The sequence below is a fragment of the Macrotis lagotis genome, chromosome 1 (genome assembly GCF_037893015.1).
Source record: "Macrotis lagotis isolate mMagLag1 chromosome 1, bilby.v1.9.chrom.fasta, whole genome shotgun sequence".
NCBI lineage: Eukaryota > Metazoa > Chordata > Mammalia > Peramelemorphia > Peramelidae > Macrotis > Macrotis lagotis.
In genome coordinates, this window is record NC_133658.1 from 86,055,133 (window position 1) to 86,077,386 (window position 22,254).

General features: G+C 38.3%; 1 long non-coding RNA gene across 1 annotated transcript in view; it reads left to right on the forward strand.

The window, feature by feature from the left end:
- LOC141513799 (uncharacterized) overlaps nucleotides 1-21,799 on the forward strand; it is a 31,789-nt gene extending 9,990 nt beyond the window's left edge. Inside the window, exons 2-3 of the long non-coding RNA XR_012475882.1 lie at nucleotides 15,786-15,839; nucleotides 21,554-21,799. This is a non-coding gene — a long non-coding RNA (uncharacterized LOC141513799). The remainder of the gene's footprint in view (nucleotides 1-15,785; nucleotides 15,840-21,553) is intronic.
- Nucleotides 21,800-22,254: the final 455 nt, after the last annotated feature.

Sequence of the window (22,254 nt, forward strand, 5' to 3'; positions counted from 1 at the left end):
AGTCTTCCTTGCTCCTTGCCCTTACTCTATCTAATCAGGTATCAATTATTGTCCATTCTTTTTGTACTAGACCACTTCTTCATTTATTTGACTGTAATTTTAGTTTGATTTTTTGCAGTCTGTTGCCCAAACCATTTCAATCTCTCTGCTTCCGTTCTCCACATAAATGTCAAATTTATCTTCCTAAGGCATGAAGCTGACAGTATCACCACCTTGCTAAAAAAATTGCCTCTAGAATAAAATAGAAACTACTCAGCCTGGCATTCGAAATACTTGATGACTGGATTCCAACTTACATTACGGACTTGATTATAGTTCTAGAAGCATCTAGGTGACTCGATGCATGAAAAGTTTAGGCCTGTAGTCTGGAAGACAAGTTAAGAGATTTACTAACCTTGTGAACCTGGGCAAGTTACTTAACCTCTGTTTACATCATTTTTCTCTCTTATAAACAGATGATAATGAAAATAACCTGACTCCCAGGATTGATGAGAATCAAGTGAGATAATATTTGCAGAATGGCTAGCATGAGGCTTGGTACTTAATACTTGTTTCCTCCCTACCTAGGACTGGATAGGAATTTATAGATCATCTAATCTGGTTGTTTGTGGTGTTAAAGGAAGACTAGCACCTCTGGTATAAGGGACTGCCAATCCCTTTTCAGAGCTGCTCCTCTACTTTTGTTGTCTACCTACTTTGAAAATATTTTTTTAAGTTTTTGCAAGGTATTGGGGTTAAGTGGCATGCTCAAAGCCACACAGCTAGATAATTGTTAAGTGACTGAAGTTGGATTTGAACTCAGGTCCTCCTGACTCCAGGACTAGTGCTCTATCCACTACCACCTAGCCACCCCTGTTGTCTACCTTTCATTCAACTCTTAAAAGAAGCTGTAATCACACCCCTAAAACCATCTTGACTGGGGATAAACCAGGTTGAAGGCAATTGATAGGCCTCAAACCTGTTGATGAGTTAGAGGGATCTGTATCCCAAGAATGTGAATTCTTCTCTTGGTGGAATGGGTGGATGAGAGCAATTATTTCCATAGCCATGAAGGCAGCAAAACAGGTTCTGGAAAGCTCTTAGAGCCTAGTCAGACACTGAAGATGCCAAGGTCATCCACTGTATCCTGGGGTGTTGATGGCCATCCTATTCTTTGTCTTACTTCTGAACTTTGATGATACTGGAAGAGAAAATGAGGAAGATGACTTTGTGCAATACAGCCTCATTTAAATTCAATTCATGCTTGAGTTAAAGATATCACCTGGTGATGATGTTGAAATAAAGGACACCATCAATCTAGCCCTCTCATTTGACACATGAAGAAGGTGAAGTGACTTGAGTTAGGGTCAAAGAGGCAGCAAGCATTAGAAATAGAATTTGAACCCAGGTTCCCTCACCATAGAATTCAAACTCATTTCCTAAACTGCTTCCTTATTTTACTTTATTTACTTTTGCCTACATTATTTCACCCCAAATATGCTATTAGTTATTTCTTAAGCATAACATTCTAAGTTCCCCTTGTAACCAGGAATTCTTATGCCAGGGACACATTAAGCATATTTAGGAGGGAGGGGGGTCTGGGTAGATAGGAGGTGATATGGTGGGAGGAGAGAGGATGATCTGACTGTGTGGCTGCTGTTGAACTAAGATTTCACATGACCTCTGCCACAGAAACCTGCTCCTGCCTTGATAAGGAGTTTGGAGCTGAAATACTGTATCTCACAAGAGAAAGGCCATTATAATAAGCAGTGAAAAAATAGAGGCCAAGATCGGTCCCATCCCATAGCAGGTATATAGATCAACTATTATTGACTATCCTTCATTTTGAGGATCGTGTTTTCAGAGAAGTGAAGCTAAGAACAAATGAACTGGATTTAAGTGAAGGAGGGCTGTCAACAGCCTAACTTTCTCCTCCTCATCTGGCAAGACGTGGATTTGGATGACTGGAGATGTCCTTTGATACAATGGGAGACCCTGACTTTTTTAAGTTAAGGTCTTTAACCGGGCTTAGTTTGACCGAGGCAATGCCCATTCAGTGATTAAGGCTAGGAAAGGAAAAATTAGGCAAAAAATGGCCTCTTTTACCTGGTCAAAAATTTTAAAAAAATCATTCTGGGACAAAAAGACTTTCAGGGTTTCTGTCAAAACAGAACCGATTACTATTTACATTTACTCCGAGTCAGTCAGGGCTCAAACAATGGTTAAGTGGGGTTTGGACTGAGATGAGACTTATTATTGGCCAAACAGCCAGAGCCAGAATGATTTGGATTTAACCCAGAGGAAGCCCCTCCCTTTACCACCCCAACTCCTCTCTAACTTGCTTCTGGAAGCTTTCCCAGGCTGGTTACAACTTTTCCAAAGTCTTTTTCACTCCTATTAACATCCATAGCTTCTGTTAGAATTCCAAAGGTACTCTACCCACTACAGAAAATGCATTCCTCTAGCTATTTGCTCTTTCTCTTTCCTCAAATCACCTTATATTTTATTTGCATGTGTAAATAAGGGCAGCTTGGTGGTACAGAGGCTAGAGCACCAGACCTGGAATCAGGAAGACATCCTATTGAGCTCAAATCTAGTCTCAGACATTTACTGGAACTGTGATCTTCGGTAAATCACTTGACTGTTGTCCTCAGTTTCCTCGTCTGGAAAATTAGCTGGAGAAACAAATGGCAAATCACTCCAGTGTCTTTGCCAAGAAAGCCCCAAATGGAATCATGATGAATGGGAAACAACTGAACAACAAGAAAAACAAATTCTAATAAGATGAAATGTAATGAAGTATTAATTCTCTCTCTCCCTTTCCCTTCTCCTAGTAGAGTTTAAGCTCCCAGAGGGCAAGGTCTACTTATCTTTGTTTTCACATTTTGGGCAGTGTAAGGGTACTTAGCTGTAAATCAATCAACAAACACTTATTTAGCATTTTCTATTTGCTAAACACTAAGCCCTGAAAACTTAAATATTTGCTGAATTGAAAGGTATTGAAATTACCTAGGGCCAAAGTAAAAGGGTGAATGAACCTGAGAAAGAGGTATTATCACGAAAGAATGGTCACTCAGATAGAGGCAAAGATCTAGTAAATGAGAATCCATGCATGTACTTATGAAATGATTTGAGCAAGTACCTATGAAAGGCTCATAGATAGTTCTCATGAATTTACTCATCACAATGTGCAATCTGTCTTTTTGTGCATAAGGCATTTGTTGATTTTGAGGTTGCTGACACTATCTTTGAAATAACTTCCATTTCCAGCCTTTCCATTAAAAAGGAAAGGTCAAGGCAGGGAGCCAGAGTTAAGAAACTTTGGAGATGTTATGTTTTACTAAAAGAATGGAATCCTCTTCTTTGGTGAATCAGTCATTCCCTTTGCCATCTTTTAAAAAATATTTGCAATAGTATATTCTTGCCAACACAAACTGTCCCAAGACTCATTGTTTATAGAGTTTCCCAACATGTATGGTAATTTTCTCGAGATCAGCTGCTTGGCTGACTAGGATGCAGAATGTGAGAACATGTTGGAAATGTGTTTGTGCTCTGTTGGTTGTGGTCACCCATCAGCAATATGAAGCCTTAGTGATTATCACACAGATTGCTTCTGAAGAAGAAACCCATGAGAGAGCAGCAATGATGATAGTGTGTAGGCAGCAATGCATCCAGAAGACAGTGTTGAAATAGACAGTATTTAAAGGTCCCTCTTCCATTCCAAGGTGATTTTTCATAAACAAATTTGATTTTTGGATAATTTTTACACTCTCTACTTCACACTGTGTCCTAGTGCCACTCATCTTGTCTTATGATACCAAGTTACTGGTTCAATTAATAATAAAAAAAAATCAAGGCTGAAAGAGAGGAGGCTACCATTTTTAGAGCTTATGTCCCTCATAGAGCTTTCTCCCAGCTGCTTAACCTATTTCAATTTGGATACCTGGACCATCACCCCTACCTAGAGCCAATTAAGTCACTTTTGCATAGTTCTATGCAAATAGTAGACACTAATTTGAATTTGTTGAATTGACTGGAATATATTTAATGACTGGCTCTTCAAAACATGGATTAATTTAAAATGGTTTAGGTTGAACTGAACCAGCCCCCCCCCCAACTTATTTTACAGTGCTACAGTGAGGACTGTCTGAAATATTATTGAAAACACATTGAATAGTTAAACATCCTATACCAATGTATGTTGTTATTGTTGAGTCTGGATGTGGTCATGTCATGTGGGGATATGCTATCCAAAACCAAGGATAAAGGAGAAATTGTTGTCACAGAATGTTTTGGATAGGAAGATACCATAGTTATTGGGTTAAACGTCCAGCTGATTCAGGGACAGAATCAGAGGCCACACAGGAGAATATTTTTTAAAGTTCTGGGGGACTAGTTTGGTGGTTGGGAGGGAATTGTGTGAAGAATAGTTAAATTTATTTTTGTCCTTATAGGCATATTATTTAATAATTCAGCACATTTATGTTAGGAGACTTAAAAAGAAATGTGTAATTCTGTATTCAGTTAGAAAGAGTTATTACCTAGGAGCATAGGGGTGAGGGGAGAAGGTAAGTATTTATACTGGGACTACTATATAACAGGCATCTTACTAAGTGGGCTTTTTTTTTATTTGTTTTCCTTTTTACCAATATCTCATTTGATCTTCACAATAACTCTGTTTAGGTAGGTGCAAAATTATCTCCATTTTACAGTTGAGGAAATTAAAGCAAACAATGGTTCAGTGATTTGCCCAGGAAGGATTTATCAACTGCAATTTGTGATTACTTAATCTCTGAATAGATCCAGACTTTCAACAACTCAGGGGGTCAACATAAATTCAGTTTCAGAATTAACTGACTACAATGCGACAGATAACTGTTCTAAACAACAAAGCCAAATTAAACCCTAATTTCCAGAAGTTCACATTCAATTTGAGAGAGGAGAGAGCAAACTACATGTGCTTAGATATCACCCCATTCTGTCACTGGTTCTCTTTGAAAAAAAAAAACCAAGATGCATAAATATATAGAAAATAAATACATATTAATTTGGGGAACAATGAACACTAAATAGTTGGAAACTCAGGAAAGGTCTCTTGAAAGAGAGTAGCCCTTGATATGATCTTAGAAGGAAGTAAAGGATTGCAAGAGGTTGTAAGAGGGGGGAGTATTCCAGACCTATGCTGGGGAACAGCAGTCTCTGAAAAGGTGTAAAGGTGGCAGATGGAATGTTGTGGGCAGGAAACCTTGTGTACCCAGTTTGAATGGAATGTAGAAGACATGAGAGGAAATCTCAGGATGGAGTCAGTTTTGTTGCTAATTCCTTAAAAGTTTCATACTCTCACTTTCCATTTATTGAATTCTATCTTCTCCCTCCACCTCAATTCCCTCCTGACTATGTGTCCCTGATTTATTTTTAACAGTCATAGATTAAAGTAGAAAGAACATTAAAATAATACTAGCTATGAGACTTTGTCATTAAAAAATCAATAAACAAGCATTTATGTGATGGGCATTGTGTTAGATTCAGAGAATTTTTTAAGTGGTTTTTTTTTTGCAAGGCAAATGGGGTTAAGTGGCTTGCCCAAGGCCACACAGGAGAATATTTTTTAAAAAACAAATTAAACATCCCCTGTTCTCAAGTTGAGGCATTCTATGGAGGAGACAAAAAGTACCCGTGTCCCATGCTAACATATGTAAGTATATACATATATATGTGTTTGTCTATAATATATATACATGTATGTATACGAATATGCAAGCATAGTGCTTAAGTGCATAAGCACTTAAAAATGCCCTTTCATTCATTTGTTCAGACAAAAGAAATTGGGAACTTTAATGAGGGGAAAACACAACTCTCGTTTTCCTCATATATAAAATAACTGTCATCTATCATATATCTATCTATCTATCTATCTATCTATCTTTATATATATATATATATGTCTATTTTGTAATGAATGTGATAGATGTGAAAGCACTGTGAAAGTTGTAAAACATTATATCAATATAGTCTATCACAGTAATCTACTTCCTCTGAATCTTATCTCTAGATTTCCGCTTGTCTGACTCTGTCCCTGAATCAGTCTTCCTGTATAAAGAATTGAGTTTGAATCCATTTGTGGTCACCAAATGTGATGAATGAAACCCTGAGAGGCAGTTCCTAGGTAATTAATAATCAATTTATTAATGAGACTATCTGGGCAATCAATAAATTGATGACCAGCAAATTTCTCTTATTTGACCAAATACACTAAGGGAGATTCTGAAATTCCTTAAACCACTTCTGAAAGAGCATTCCCCTGATTGGGAAAAAAATCATCCTTAGTTGGTGGACACTTATTGAGGAGGTGGGCTAAAAGTCTTCAGCTTCTGCTGAGAATGTGGCTTGATCATGAAACTCAACAGTCTCACCTATCTGTGCAGGGGAAGTTCTCTCCATCTGGACCTCTCTACCCATGTGTTGGGTTACTCTAAACTCAAATGGAGAGGATAGAGAACAGGTTCTTTCCCCAGACAAAGCTCAGACTGGAATCTGTTTATATCTAAATAGAAATTCACTCTCCCACTTTGGTGAGAGTCTCACCTAGTTAATGAGAAGGTATATTGGGAACTCTCACTCAGCCATGCCCTTCAGAGACTACATGACCTTTTCAGGAGTTGGGTTTTTAACAAAAATAAAAGTATAAGGCTCTATCCCAAAATAATAATTAGTTATTAATATTATAGTCTAACAAACTTATCACATTGGTATTTTCTGCCTGATCCCTCAACATTGTCTGTTATTCATCATCTTGTTCCTCTGTCCACTCTACTCCTACTTAAAGACTTAAATAGAATTCTTGGATCTTGGACTTTGACTCTTGAGCTAATGTGAGAGACACATCCTGTTTATTTTTCACTCAATCACCATCCCTTTACTCTTTTTTTTTTTTGCAAAGCAATGGGGTCAAGTGGCTTGCTCAAGGCCACACGGCTAGGTAATTATTAAGTATCTGAGGTCAGGTTTGACCTCAGGTACTCCTGACTCCAGGGTTGGTGCTCTATCCACTGCACCACCTAGCCACGCCACCCCTATCCCTTTACTCTTCAGAAATTCTGGATATGGAACTACCATCAGACTTGAATCTTCAACCATCTATCCATAGGATATCTCATCATTATTCCCATGCTGAAAAAAACTTCTGCCTTTTCCCCAGCCTTATGGATTTGCCTGGAGTTCTGGGCCCACCTTTTTTTGATCTTATGTAACTCATTGCCATCTGACTCTTGGTTTTGATATTTACTGTTTTGATTAAAAACCTTTGATGACTTTCTATTGCCTAAAGGGATGAAGTCCAAACTTCCTGCCTTGGCATTCAAGACTTTCACAGTCTGCTTCCAATGTGCCCCTCCAAATTATCTTCTGATCCCCTAAAGTAAGAGTTCTTAACATGCTTTGTACTCTGGAACCCTTTGGCATTTTGGTAAAGTCACTGAGCCTTTCTTGGAATCAATTTTTAAAATTCAAAAAATGAAATGCATAGGAATATAAAGAAATCAATTATATTGAAAGTTATCCAAATACTGAAAAATTTCACAGATCCCATGTTAATAACTTCTTCCCAAAATGAATCTTTTTTATCTACCAGATGGTCTCCTGACATCCTCATTTCTATCTTTACACTTTTGCTAATTTGGACCATTTTTTAGAATGACTTCCCTGCTTTTCTTGTTTAAATTCTATCTTCCTATTAGGTCCCATTCTAAACCTTTCTTCTGTAAAGTCTTATCTTCCTCTTCCTCAATGACCCCTGCTTCCTTTGAGGAGCCTCTTCCTTTGTAACACAGTATCCGGCACATAGTGGATGCTTTATAATGCAGTTTGATTAATTGATCTCTTGTATTATTTAAAATTCTCTTTTGGTACTTGCTAAAGGTTAAGTACTTTTAAAAATGCTTTATTAAAAATATACACTACATATCAGTAAAACAACAAAACTCATTTAGTATTGGTGAATAAATTAATTACTTTTAGTTCTCACTGATATATTCTCTATGTCAAAAGAAAAGGAAGAATAAAGACTTAGACAATATTACATTGATCTTCCATAGTAATATCTGAGCAAATTTTATAAAGGATGGATAAGCATCAAGGGGTCACAGACTACCTTACTGAAGGGAACTCCCTTACTGATGATACCACAGCTCTATTTGAATATTAGCCTAATTCCAATATACGAAGTAGCATATGAGTATTTCAATCACTCCTGCCTTGTCATCAGGATTTTTCATCTCTTCATTTTCATTTACTTTTTCCTATAGTTAGTATACTATACACTTCAAATTCCTTTTGTTATATGTTATTTCATAGTTGGAATGCTCCTTTATCTTTTTGAAGTATTCAACCTGCCACTCATTGGAAGCCCAACCAAGGGAAGTAACTATCTTAGGCATCTTTATATCCTCAGTACCCAGCATAATGTTCTAGACATAGTAGGCATTCAATGCATATTTGTTTTAGGTGGTAAAGCTGAATGGATGTAGATGTTTTCTAGTGTCTTCAATTTCAGGGTGTTTTTCAGACTTGATCTGAACATTAACTCTTTCCTTCCTTCCTTCCTTCCTTCCTTCCTTCCTTCCTTCCTTCCTTCCTTCCTTCCTTCCTTCCTTCCTTCCTTCCTTTCCTTCTTTCCTTTTTTCCCCCACAAAGGAAGTCCTTTGGTTTTATTTAAGACTGTTGGGGGCGGGGAGAGCAAATAAGAAGTAGAAGTTCATTTGCCTGTTACTCTGGAATTCCTGAGCAAAGTGGAAGGTTCTACCAGATCAGATAGAGAACACTAGCCTTAAATTTGTTACATCCTAGCTAACTGACATTAGGAGGTCACTTTAACCCTCAGTTTATCCATTTGTAAAACTTGAAGTATATGCTCTTTCAAAAGAATCCTTGTCCAGACTATTTCAGGGTCTTAAAAAAGCCCTTTTCATCTCTAACCCCTTTTAATTTCCTTTCCATGTATCCAAAGCCAGACTAGAGATGGGACTTGGAGGGTCTTTCAGAGGTCCATGGTTGGGAAATCAGGATGACTGAATCAGTCGTATATTTTCAAAGCATCATTCTACTATGGAAAGTAACACATTTGGCTCAAGATTTAGCATTCAAATGGAACAATGTCTTCCAGCTCCCTAGATGTGAATCCAATTCTGGGTTTGATCCTTTTGCCTGCCTTCTAGCACAGTTTTTCCTCTGGGCCCATGGGTCCTTTTTCATTAACTGACCTGACCAATGATTCAATTCCTTTTTTAGAAATGCAGAAAAAATTTCACTCTCAGTGAACTGAGATGGCCAAAGGGTATGCAGCTGGAGAAGGGGGGGAATAAAACAAACAGACTGTCAAGAGAGTCATTTCTTTAAGAGAAGGGCAAGTTAAGCTCTTCTCATTTGTTAAAGTGAATTTTCTGTGACCTAGATGCCTTCACTTCCAGTGAAGGTCTCTCTACCTAGTCCAAAAAGCTTTGTAGGCTCCCAGAAAGATTAAATCCCAACTTCTCTGCTTCTCTTCTCTCTTAGAATGCTATCTCTCTTCTCTTTTACTCCCTGGAAATTCTTTTTTTAACCTTCAGGCTCCATCAAAGTATCATATCCTTTAAGATGACTTTTATGATTTTCCTTAGTTTCATTACTCAATACCCCATTCTCCAAAGACCATGTATGTATGTATGTATGTATGTATTCATCCATCCATCCATTCATCTATATCTCTACCTTATATTTACTTATGATCATAGATTTAGAGCTGAAAGAGATTGTAGAGGTCATCAAGTCCAATACCTCCCATTTTACAGATGAGAAACCTGAGGCCTAAATCATTTGCCTAAGGTCATGTAGATCGTCTCTGAAGCAAGTTTTGAACATAGGTCTTCAGCCTCTAGGTCTGTCACTTGGCTCTCTACCCTAGGCTTTCTTCTTTTCTTGTTATCTTTTATTTCTCTCCTATAGACTATAAAATCATAAAGTCAAGGATGCTCTCATTTTTGTCTTTGAATCATCTGCACTCATCATAGTATGAGTACCAATAGGCATTTAAATCTTTGATGATTTATTGATGTTTTCTGCCTTCAATTTCAGGATACTAGATTATGTTTATTAGGACATTAGGATTTATTAGGATCTATGTCCATTAAAATACTTGACACAGGCCTCCATATTGTGGATATTAGAGGTGCTAACATTTTGTAAGTTGTTTTGTGCTGATTATTAGTTAAATATAGATGGATTTGGGGGTGGGGGGAAGGTGGATGGGAGGAAGGCAATTGGGATTAAGTGACACATTGTATCTAAAGTTAGATTTGAGTTTAGGTCCTCTTCCCTCTAGTCTGGTACTCTATTCACTGGGCCACCCAGAAGCCCCCATGACATTTTAAAAATTAAATTCTTTTTTCAAATCCAAGTCTGTCTTCTTTCTCTCTTACATTTCCACAATGAGAAAGCAAGCAGATAAACAAAACCCTGTTACAAGCTTGTATAATCAAATCAAGCAAATTTCCACTTTGGTCATGTCCCTCTCTTCACCCCCCCCCAAACAAACACATTTATGTGCATACAAACATACATACATGTGTTTGTCTGTGGATGATCATTGTTTTGATGGGTGCTCCTAAATCCTTCAAATTTGATTGTCTATAATTGTTATCAGTGTATACATTGTTCTTCTCATTCTACTCTCCTTTATCTCAGTTCATGTCTTCCCATGTTTCTATGACATTCCCTATCATTATCCTTATAGTCTATCACATTCAAACAGTATATCTTATTTAGCCATTCTCTAATGATGAACATTCTCTCAGTTTCCAAATCTTTGTTGCCACAAAAAAGAGTTGCTATAAATATTTTTTGTACACATGGTTCCTTTCCTCTTTCCTTGACCTCTTTGGGGTATAGATCTGATAGTGGTATTTCTTGGTCGAAGAATAGATACAGTTGAATTGTTTTAGGGGTATAGTTTCAAATTGCTTTCTAAAAGAGCTGGACTGGTTTATAAAATCATAAATTGTACATTATAGTAACTTTTCCCATAGCCCCTCCAGTACCTTTTTTCCCTTTTTTGATCAACTTTGCCATTCTTTTGAGTTTGAAGTAATATCTGAGAGTAATAACTGTGTTTCTCTCCTTATTAGTAATTTAGAATTTAAATGAAAACCAAAGTTTATTATCTTCAATTTTTAAAAGTTGTCTTATGTAGTATGTCATTTTTTTCTCCCTAATATTTTCTTTCTTCCATTTGTATCTGATTCTTCTCTCAGAACATGATCAATATGATTCTAAGTTTACCAAGGTTATAAAATGTAGAACCTAGATCAGATTGCTTTCTATCAGGGGAGGCAGGAGGGAAGGGAAGGAGGAAAAAATGTAAAATGTAAATTTTAGAAACTGTAAAAAATGTAAATTTCAAAACCTTGCAAAAAATGATTGGTAAAAACTACTGTTGCTTGTAGTTGGAAAAACAAATAATTTTTTTTAAAAAAGAAAAAGGAAATACTCATAGCCTAAAGATTTAGCATTTAGCATCAGTTTCATCAGTTTCAAGGGAAAAGAAGGCAGCTGTCAAAGATTAACTGGGTAAGTCATTTATCTCCTGTCTTTCTGTTTCTTCACCTCTAACTGGAAGAGATCCCATTGAAATACCTTCAAATCCCCTTTCTTTTCTAAAACTGTGATTCAGCTACTCCATTTTTACAGATAAGAACAGCCACCAACATTTGAGGAAAAACGAACTTTAAGGTTTACAATGCATCTTAAATGCATTGTTTTATGAGGAAACAGAGGCAGAAGAAAAATAAGAGAAAGCAAGTGATTTTCCCAAGATGGTGGCCAAAAAGGAACTCTGAGATGACTCCCACCTTATTCTCTCTATATTTTGTTGGCACCTAGCTATTACTGAACTATGAAATCTCAGAGAACTGATTGATTTTTGCCTTTCATTGTATTCTCAGCACCTGGGTACTTTATAAATGATAATCGATGGTCTAAATGAAGAACAAGATTTTGATCCTGGTCCAAATCCAGTGTTCTTTCCATTGACCTATATTGCCTGGTCTTTAAAGGCTCTTCTAGTTCTTATAAGTTAGGAATCCAAGGACATCCCCGGGGAAGGGTTTCGAGGGCACACTGTCTGGGAGACCAGCAGGTGTGCCTGGATCTTCATGAGCCTGGAATCCAAATGCCACTTCTCTCTGAACCTCTTTTGTAACAAGTGCTGGGTCTTGGGGTTTGGAATTTCAGCTGGGGAGAAGCAGGAGTCCTCCCACACACATCGCAAGTGTGGAACCACCACTGTGGTTTTCCTGGAAGCCTCTTAAATGGCTTTCAGAGCATTCTTTGTTGGGGCCCAGCATTCTTTGGCAGGGCTGCTATGGCCATGGGGTGTGGTTAGCAAGCCACATCCTTTGGGGTGTTCTCTGGGCTGCTATACAGCGTGGCACCTTAGGGCCAGAGCTTAGGGGACCTTCTAGACCTTTTACTCTAAGGGAAACAAGTTGGACTTGGCATCAGAAGTTGTTGTTCAATCATTTTTCAATCGTGTTTGACTCTTTGTGACCCCATTTGGGGTTTTCTTGGCAAAGGTGCTGGTGTGGTTTGCCTTTTCTTTCTCTAGCTCATTTTACAGATGAGGGATTGAAGCAAATAGGGTTAAATGATTTTCCCAGAGTCACACAGCTAGGAAGTTTCTTAAGAGCAGATTTGAATTCAGGATGATGAGTCTTCCTTACTCCAAGGCTTGAGTTCTATTCCCTGTGCTACGTCCTGCTCCTGCAGTGCATTTACCCAGTAGCTAAGACATTTCATCCTGGAAGGGACCAGCTCCGGTTCAGAAAGGGAACAACTCTTCCATTACTCATCTCATTCCAAGTCAAACTTTCTGGAAATTTCTATAATGGAGAAAAGACCAATAGTTGTGGAATACTCTGTGATCTTAAGTGTCTTCTATATGTATGACTCACTAAAATGGTACTTCAACTTTGATCCCACTTTCCATGTTTGTGTGCTTTTGTGTATGTGTGTGTGTTAATAAAATGATAATAGTTGATCATTTTGGAGTATTGTGATGATATTTATGTTTGTCCTTCCTTCTCCAAGAAGGGCCAGACAACAGGAAAGTGATGCCATGAAAAGCATTTGAATTGTATTTATGAGGGGTGGCTGTGCCAAGACACCAGTCTCACTTTCTCCTCTGGAGTCATCTGGGCAGGATGACTGGCTATGGTCCTGAATTTGAGACAATCAGGTTTGAGGGTCATACAGTTAATAAGTGAGGTCACATTTGAACTCAGGTCCTCTTGACTCCAGGACTAGTTAGCTACCTATCCCTACTACTTGAATCTTGATGAGATGAATAAGAAAATTTTGGTCAAGAGACCCAACTACTTTTGTAAATAGGGGTTGGGGAAAGTCGACTCAGAAGGAATGTTATATCATATTAGGGACTGTTGTGTATGAGAGTGCTGTGAACCTTCATCACCTGGTGTCCTTGGGCACCAGAGCCTTATTTTACTAAGTGCCACAGGAGTGAGAATGGATTAGAAACTGGGGAGGTATTTAAGTACTTGTATTTTGGTAAATAAACAGAGACCTTGGTGTACAGAAGGAGAACTTGTCTTCCTCTTCTCCTGCCCCTTCACCTGGGGAAAGATTGAGGGAGTCCAGAAAGTGACTCAACATATGGCCTCTGAACAGGGACTCAACAATATCTGTCTAAGGAGATGATTTCTCTGTGCAGGCACTAATTTTTCATTTGATCTTCACAGTGATCCCATCAGGAAGGGATCCTGTTACATAGCTAGTAGGAGTTAGAATACCTTTACATCTTCCAGGTCCATATTCAATATCTTCTTGTCCATGTTAGAAAATAACAGAATGCCAAAGGGCAGCATCTGGCCCAATGGACAGAGCACCAGTCCTAGAGTCAGAAAGACCTGAGTTCAAATATGACCTTGATACTTATTAGCTGTGTGACCTTGGGTAAGTCATCTAAACAATTACCTTGCAAAAACAAACAAAAAACCCAAGAACAGCCAAATAACAGAATGTCACTCTCCCTTTCCTTTGCAATTTTTTTCCATACTCAAACTCAATTTAACTTCTGTACATTTAGCTGGAATGCCTACACAGGGTAAATTATCATTTTTATTATAAGTGAAGAGAAAAAGAGAATAATACAAATGGAAATTTATATAAAGTTTTAAAGTTTGTAAAGCTCAATAATACAATATAAAACATCTAATTATCTATTGTCTATATTTCATTTGAATCTCAAAAAAAGCATGTGCAATAAGTCTTAAAATTAGAATTATCCCTTTTTCATGGATGAGAAAACTGAGATTTACCTTGACCAATTCACTTTTTGTCTCAGTACTTCATTTTCTTGATTTGTAAAAAGAAAAGGTTTATAATTAATAAGCTCTAAAAGTCCTTCAAAGGTAAAATCCTGTGTCTTTTGTCCATTTTATATTTACTTTTTCTGTCGGCATGCTTCTGAATCACTTCTCCTTACCATCAACCAGTTTGTACTTAGGGAATGAGAGAACAATTATTTATTAAACATTGAAGCATCAGGTATTGTATTTTTTATTAATTAATTAATTTTCTTCCATGTGCACATGCATATTTACAAGTTCCAAAATTTCCCTCAACCCTCCTTTCCTACACCCTTCCCCTCAGCAGGGAATATGCAGGTTAGCATTTTACATACATATTTTGTTAAACATGTTTACAAATGAGCGATTTTTGGCATGAGGAATTAGGAATAAGGGAAAGAGATCCAGAAGAGATAATTTTTATAAAATGGTCATCAGATTTGGAAGGGGTCTTTTTTTCTGTGTGTTTTGTTTTGTTTTTCTTCCTCTGGTTGGGGATAAATATAGTCCATAACCAGTCCAATAAGGTTGTCCTAGCTCTCTGGACTGCAGAGAGGAGTTGCTTCCATCAAGGTTGTTCATCTCATAATGTTGCTGCTGATGTGTACATTGTTCTCTTGGTTCTATTCCCCAGGCATTGCATTAATGCTTCTATTATTTTGAAAATTACAGAAGTAAAAGTATTAAATAATATAATTCATTCCCAAATAGAGCAGCTAGGTGGCACACTGGATAGAGCGCTGGCCCTGGAGTCAGGAGTACCTGAGTTCAAATCTAGTTTCAGACACTTAATAATTGCCTAGCTGTGTGACCTTGGGCAAGTCACTTAAGCTCATTGCCATACATAAATAAAAATTTAAAAAAAGATATTGTCATGCAGTTACCATTTTGGATGATTACATAATGTTAGATCTCAAGGACTGTGTTGTCAAAATGTAGGACTCTGAGTCTCAAGACTTATTTTAAGCATCTGAGGTTGATGATCTGGGAAAGCCAGGTGCAGTGGATTATGAATGTGGTGAATTTGGAGTGAGAAGACCCAAGTCACTTAAAGTCTTTTTGCCTGCAGCATTCCAGATCTAATCTGCTTTATTTCACCTATGAAATCACTCATTCTGGTGGGCAAGTGCTGACTTGTCTGCTATAGAAGGTGTCCTTCCCTGCTCTCTCCCTTTCAAATATGCATCTCCTAGGAGTGTGCTAAACAACATTATGTTCAGTCAGCTTTGAGTAATAGTCTGGAGCCTTTGAAGTCCGAAGCTCAGCGGATAGAAAGGGAAATATTAAAAAATTAATTGGTTCAGAATAAAATTCACTGCTGTTGTCCAGTCGTGTCTGACTGCCACCCCATTTAGGGTTTTCTTGGCAGATACTGGAGTGGTTTACCATTTCCTTCTCCATCTCATTTTACAGATGAGGAAACTGAAGTAAACAGGATTAAATGACTTGCCCAGTGTCATCCAGTTAGTAAGTATCTGAAGATGGAGTTGAATTCAGGAAGATGAGTCTTCCTGACTGTAGGCTTGTCACTCAATTCCCTCAAAGATTTGGTTGCCCAAATCCCAAACTAATACCATTATCATCAATAATTCCACTGAGCTAGGAGGGAAAGGACTCTTTGTTGTGTTTTCTTGAGCTTCTCAGTCACTTCTGGGGCATATGTACCCACAGGGTAACTCAGTGAATAGAGTGTGGTACTTGAAGTCAGTCAAACCTGAGTTTGAATCCTACTTCAGATTATCTGTGTGACCCAAGGCAAGTCCCTTAATTTATTTGTGCCTCAGTTTCCTCATCTGTAAAATGGAAATACTAGTAACTCCTGCTTCCCAGAGTTGTGATGAGAATCAGATGAGATAAAATGTAAAACCATTAAGTTTTGCAAATGACCTGGGGAATCCTGAGATCAGTAGCCAAGTACATGGAAAGGGAACTTTAGTAATCAACTGGTTTTGAGTCAATGCTGGAAAGGGACCTATTACCACCCTGTGAAGGGGATACTCCACCCAGCAGGAGGGAGAAGACAATTTTATGAATTTTCAATTCTTGGGTATATGGTCCAGAAAGAAAACAACATTCCTGATTAGCAATATCATGGTTCTGGTAGATCAGAAGAACAGAAGAGCAATGGAAGGTAGGCTTATGTAAGTCCCTCACTACCTTTGGAAGACGTTAAGGTTCTCAAAGACACTTGTTTCTTTCCCCTTTATTAGAATATTAGCAGTAAAACACAGTCCTTTTGAATTGTTCAAACCAATTGCATTTCTCTGTTTTCCTGGACTCTTGTTTGCATTTCAGAGTTTCTATTTCGCTCTCATCTTTTCATCAGAAGTCCTCCTTTGATTAGTATCTTTTACCTTTTGGAATATTGTGTTCCAAGAAAGTCTCTCATTTTTAGCAGAAGTTGTTGATTATTTTACTAATTGTATTTGCTCACACTCAGTGCCTGGGAGACCGGAGCAGATGATTGCTTAGCTGGGGAATCAGTCAAGCAGGTGTTAACACCTGGACAAATTAGTCCCAAGATAACACTGTGAGAGAGAGTGGTCCTGAGAAATAATAGAAACTAGGCCCCCTGGTACTTCTCAGCAGCAGCCCTAGGAGCCCTTGGAATAGATTGCTTCTATGCAATTAGCAGAGGTGTGAAAAGTAAGTAAAGTATTTCAGTTACTTATATATAGAATTTCATTTATTTTCCATGAACAAGAAAATCACCAACTTGGTGAATATTAAGTATAATCCCTGCAGGAGAGGAACAGGCATTAAGTCAGAGGACTTGAATTCAAATCCTGATTCAGTGAATAACTGGAGGAAAAAAGGTGAAAGGCTCAAGGGAAGGCTCCCTATATTCTGTCTTATTAGAAATGCTGGAAGAACATAAGAGTAATTACAGCAAATATTTGTTTAAAGCTTTAGGATTCGCAAACTGCTTTACATACATTATCTCATTTGATCCTCACAACATTTTTGTTCTTAATTAAAGAGAACATTCTTAGCAAATACTTTCTTTCTGGTCAGTCTAGCACCAGTGCAAGAATTTCTCCTCCAGAACAATACAGATGCCCCCACACCCCACTTACTGATCCTCTTTTTCATTCATGGCTTCAGTTCTCAAAACCAGCAAAATATAATTAGGGTCCTATTCCATTAATACTATCTGGGGTACTCAGATGACTGGGCCCTGCTTTGAACACTCCAATTTTTGTAAGAATGAAAGTCAGAGGCTTGAAGATGATCAGATACTATTGTAGTTCCTACCAAAACCGATGCTGACTAGGAATTCAGTTGTGGCGTTATTCCTATGACTTGGCTGGCCAGCTCCTGGAAAGGCCTTTGGGCTCCAGGGGTATGTGGTTGAAGGTCTGAGAGGAAAGACCACACTGATAATTAGTCCACCAAGAGACAGGGTTGGGTATACCATGAGTTGCTTCTTTGTTCACATACTAGAATTCTGCTCAAACTTCTGGAGCCCCTAAATACCTTGCTGATATGGGAGGGGAAATATACTCAAAGGTCCAGGACTCTCAAAGCATCCAGACCATGACCAGAAGTCCTGTTTCCTATCAAATCAGGCCTTGGGGTAAGAAGGTTCTGGAAAAGGAATTGAGAAGGATGTCATTGCACAACAACAACCTATAAGAAACATAATGTGCAAGTCAGGTCCCTTTTAACTAGGTCAGTATAGTACTCTTGGATTAGGAAGGTCAATGACAACTACCGCTGCTATTATTGCATTTACTATTAGTAGTAGTATTATTACATTTACTACTACTGCTGTGACTACAACTATTGCTATTACTACTAATCCTACTACCACCATTAACATTGCTACTCCTACTACCACCATCACTACCACTACCATTATTATATTTCCTATTACTGCCACTACTATTGTTACTACTACACTACTACTACTAACACTACTATCATTTCTCACAACACCCTGGAAGGGTAGATACTGTTATTCTCTTCCACTTTACAGAACAGGCAAGTCTAAGAGAACATACGTGACTTGTCCTGAGGCAGGATTCAAATACAGGTCTTACTCCAACATGGACATGCTTGTCCTTATATTATGGCTCCTGCACTAAATCAACCCAGAGAGAGAGGGAAGGAAGATGAAAGGTTTGGAGGAAATGAAAAGGAAAAGAAATCAAAATGATGAGGATTGCAATTTTTTTAAAAAAAATGACAAGGTAGAAAAAATAAATAAACTAATCATTTATTTTTTTTTGGCAAGGCAAATGGGATTAAGTGGCTTGCCCAAGACCACACAGCTAGGTAATTATTAAGTGTCTGAGACCGGATTGAACCCAGGTACTCCTGGCTCCAGGGCCAGTGCTTTATCCACTGTGCCACCTAGCCACCCCCAATCATGTATTTATTAAGCACCTATGTGTTCCGAATAAGGGCAGCCAGGTGACACAGTGGATGGTACACTTGTCTTGGAGTTAGGAGAACAGGAGCTCCAATCCAGGCTCAGACACAACCAAATCTCTTAGCCCTGTTTGCCTCATATCCAGAGCCATCTCCAGTCATCCTGATTCATATCTGGCTAGTGGTTCCAGATGCCTCTGGAGGAGAAATTGAGGCTGGTGACTTAGCACAGCCCCCCTCACTCAAATCCAGTTCATGTTCTTGTCATGGTCTTTTTCAAGAATGAAGGACAAACATCAGCATCATCATCATCATCGTCATGATGTTCAGAATATTGTTTAAGACATTGAAGGTTTTTTTTTAAAAGCTCAAATCTAGAGATCCTCCTTCTCTCCATTCTAACAAACAAGCTCTGTGTGTGCATATAGACTTCCCCACTAGCAAGCCTGTGGAGACGACTAGTCCTGGGACTCTGTCTGCTTGAGAGAATCAGAGATGGAGTACCTCCCTTTACCTAATGGAGCTCCTATTACCAACTAGTGGAAGCCAGCCTTGTATTGAGGAGAGTCATTGAAATCCTTTCACTATCTGGGAGCCTGGAGATCCTGCTTTAATTAGAATGTTTTCCTTTTAATGGGTCTATTGGGCATTGACTTTGAAATAAAACTCTTGAACTTTTGCCAGCACAGAAGAGCAGAGAGGTGTGAAAATTCTGGTGGTGAGTGGGAGGGGATTACACCATTGCAAGCAAGATGCTACCCAGTCTCCCATGGGTAAGGGGGACTGACATGACTTTTCTCCTCAACCCGCTCTCCCCACTTTTTTACTTTGGTGACTTAAACCCACTATAGAGCAGACTGTCTAGCTTATGGACAGTTAGATCTACCATTAAGGAAAGAAGGACAAATGACTTTACAGATCACCTAACCTATTCTCTACTGTTTGACCTGGAAAAAAAAAAGCTTTTTAGATTATGGCACTATTGCCTGCATTATTTTAGACTTTTCCCTTGATTCAACTATGTGGAGAATTTGGAGTGTGGCAATTCCTTCCACTAATGAAGTCAGACACCTGGTTTTATAACTTATGGTCCTAGAAAGCTGCCCTGGGGTCACTAAGAAGGATTATGTTGTCTCCATGCTCACACTCTTGTGTCAGAGTTGGATTGGACACAACTTCCTCACTCCAGAGAGGCTGGCTAGTCACCATTCTACACTGTTTCTCATACTCTATTATTAAACAAACTTTTATCATCACTACATTTTATTAATTTCTCAGGGAGATCCAATCTACGATAGAACATACAGTTTAAAAATCCCAGACATTGGGATCTTTGCATCTTGGGAGGCCAGCTAACCACTTGGAGAGCTCTCACTGACCACCAGTGGCCCACAGACCACATTTTAAGAACCATATGGCTCTAGAATGGTGTTAATGAGGTCAGGGGCAGAGGTTCAGTCCTCATATAGAATAATGAAGAAGGGGAACTTGTACTGTAAGCCTCCTGCTGTTTCCTTTTCTCTTCAGACAGTGGGAGTCCTGAAGTTAAAGGCTGGTGGTAAAATGGGGATGAGGAGTAAGGGAAGGGTTCTCATTTAGGCAGGTTGGATGGGGTTTCTGTGTTTGTGTGTATGGGGGAGGGGATTAGCTGGGTTTCTTTTATACTCCGTGCTCTGCTGCTTCAAGCTTTGCATGCTGGGAATGCAATCAATACTATTGATAAAAGAGAAATGGTGGAAGATGTATGAATAGAAAAGTCCTAAAATGAACATAGAAACACTGAATGTCAATGAATTGGCAGACATGTATAAATATACTATAAATGAAAGAAGGGAAAGAATGCTATTGAGTTCTCTTAGTTTTAAGTGCACTCATTCTATTTGTTGGATCACAGTAACTCCCTACAAAATTCAGAATTTTTGCCTTTGGTGTTGCAATTCTCTCCTGCCTTTTAATGTTTTGTTTTTGTTTTTTCCCCTTGCCCTTAGAAACAACCCTTCCTCTAGATTCAGGTTCCTACTGCCCTTATGTTCTCCCTTCTCCCTTCCTCTTACAAAATAGGAAAGGAATGGTTATCATTTATTCAATGAAATAATGTATGCAGCACTTTATAAAACATAAAGCATGACTTGAATGTCAGCTGTCATTATTTACACTGTAGTGTGAATGGGCCTCCATCAATCATTCTTCTCCCAAGCATATTTGTCTCCCAGCCTTTTTATCTCCAACTGTAGAATGGGGGGCTTTGTCTCTTGATGAAGGAATTTCAGTCATCTGTAAGTAGGTGTGGGAGATCTTTGGGGAGACTGGAACCTTCCCATTCCCCTTAAAATTATGCTTCCTACTATTCCCAAGTTTTATGGTGAACTTATGGAATGGGGGCAAGAGCCCTGAACCGACATCAGGGACTAGGTTTTTTTTTTCTTTTCTCTATTTCTTGTATTCTGATCACAATGTCTTGCACATAGTAGGCAATAAATACTTACTGAATTCAATTGAAATGGAGTCAGGCGACCTTAGTTCCAGTGCCAGTTCTGACATTTAGTTATCAGTATGACTTTGGGAAAAACCCTTCATGTTTTTAAGCCTCAATTTCCCAAATGCAAAAACCAAAACAAAGTCCTCAAAAGAAACAAAAAAAAATCCAAAATTTATATAGTGTTTTGAGGATTGCCAAGTACTTTATTATAATTATAGCTATTTACTATATGTACATTTAGCTATTTACATTTAATTTTTATGTAATTTATATATAATATGACAATTCTATATAATTATAAATTAATTTTAATATCCCAATTTTACAGGTAAGAAAACTGGAAGAAATAGAAATTAAGTGACTTTTATCTGTGGTTACTCAGCTAGAAAGTGTCTGAGGAAGAATTTGAACTCCAGTCTTCCTACAGGTCCAGCAGGAGCAGGAGCAACAACAACAACAACAACAATAACGACAAAATGGAGAAAATATGCTATTAAGTCAACTCTGGCATTTATTATATGTTGCTGTGGGTATGGCACTGAAAAGGTCAGTTAGGTGGCAGAGTAGATAAGAGCACTGACCTTGGAGCCAGGGGGGACCAGAGTTTGAATCTGTCCTCAGATAACTGATATTAACTAGCTGTGTGACCTCGGGCAAGTCACATAACCCTGATTGTCCTACATCCAGGCCCTTCTCCAGTCATCTTGATTCATATCTAACCACTGGACGCAGATGACTCTGGAGGAGAAAGTGAGGCTGGTGTTAAGCACAGCTCTCCTTCACTCAAATCCAATTCATGTGCTTGTTGTGTCATCACCTCCCTGATATCACAGTCTTTTTCAAGAATGAAGGACAAACATCATCACGTCGCTTAACTTCTCTGGAACTTAGTTTCCTTATCTGTAAACTGGGAATAATACCAAATAGGTTCACCAAGAATTGGGCACAACTGAAATGATTGAGCACATTTATCTTGGAGCAGCCAGTAGACTTGCTGTCATGAAGACTTACCTTTCTTAATTCAAATGT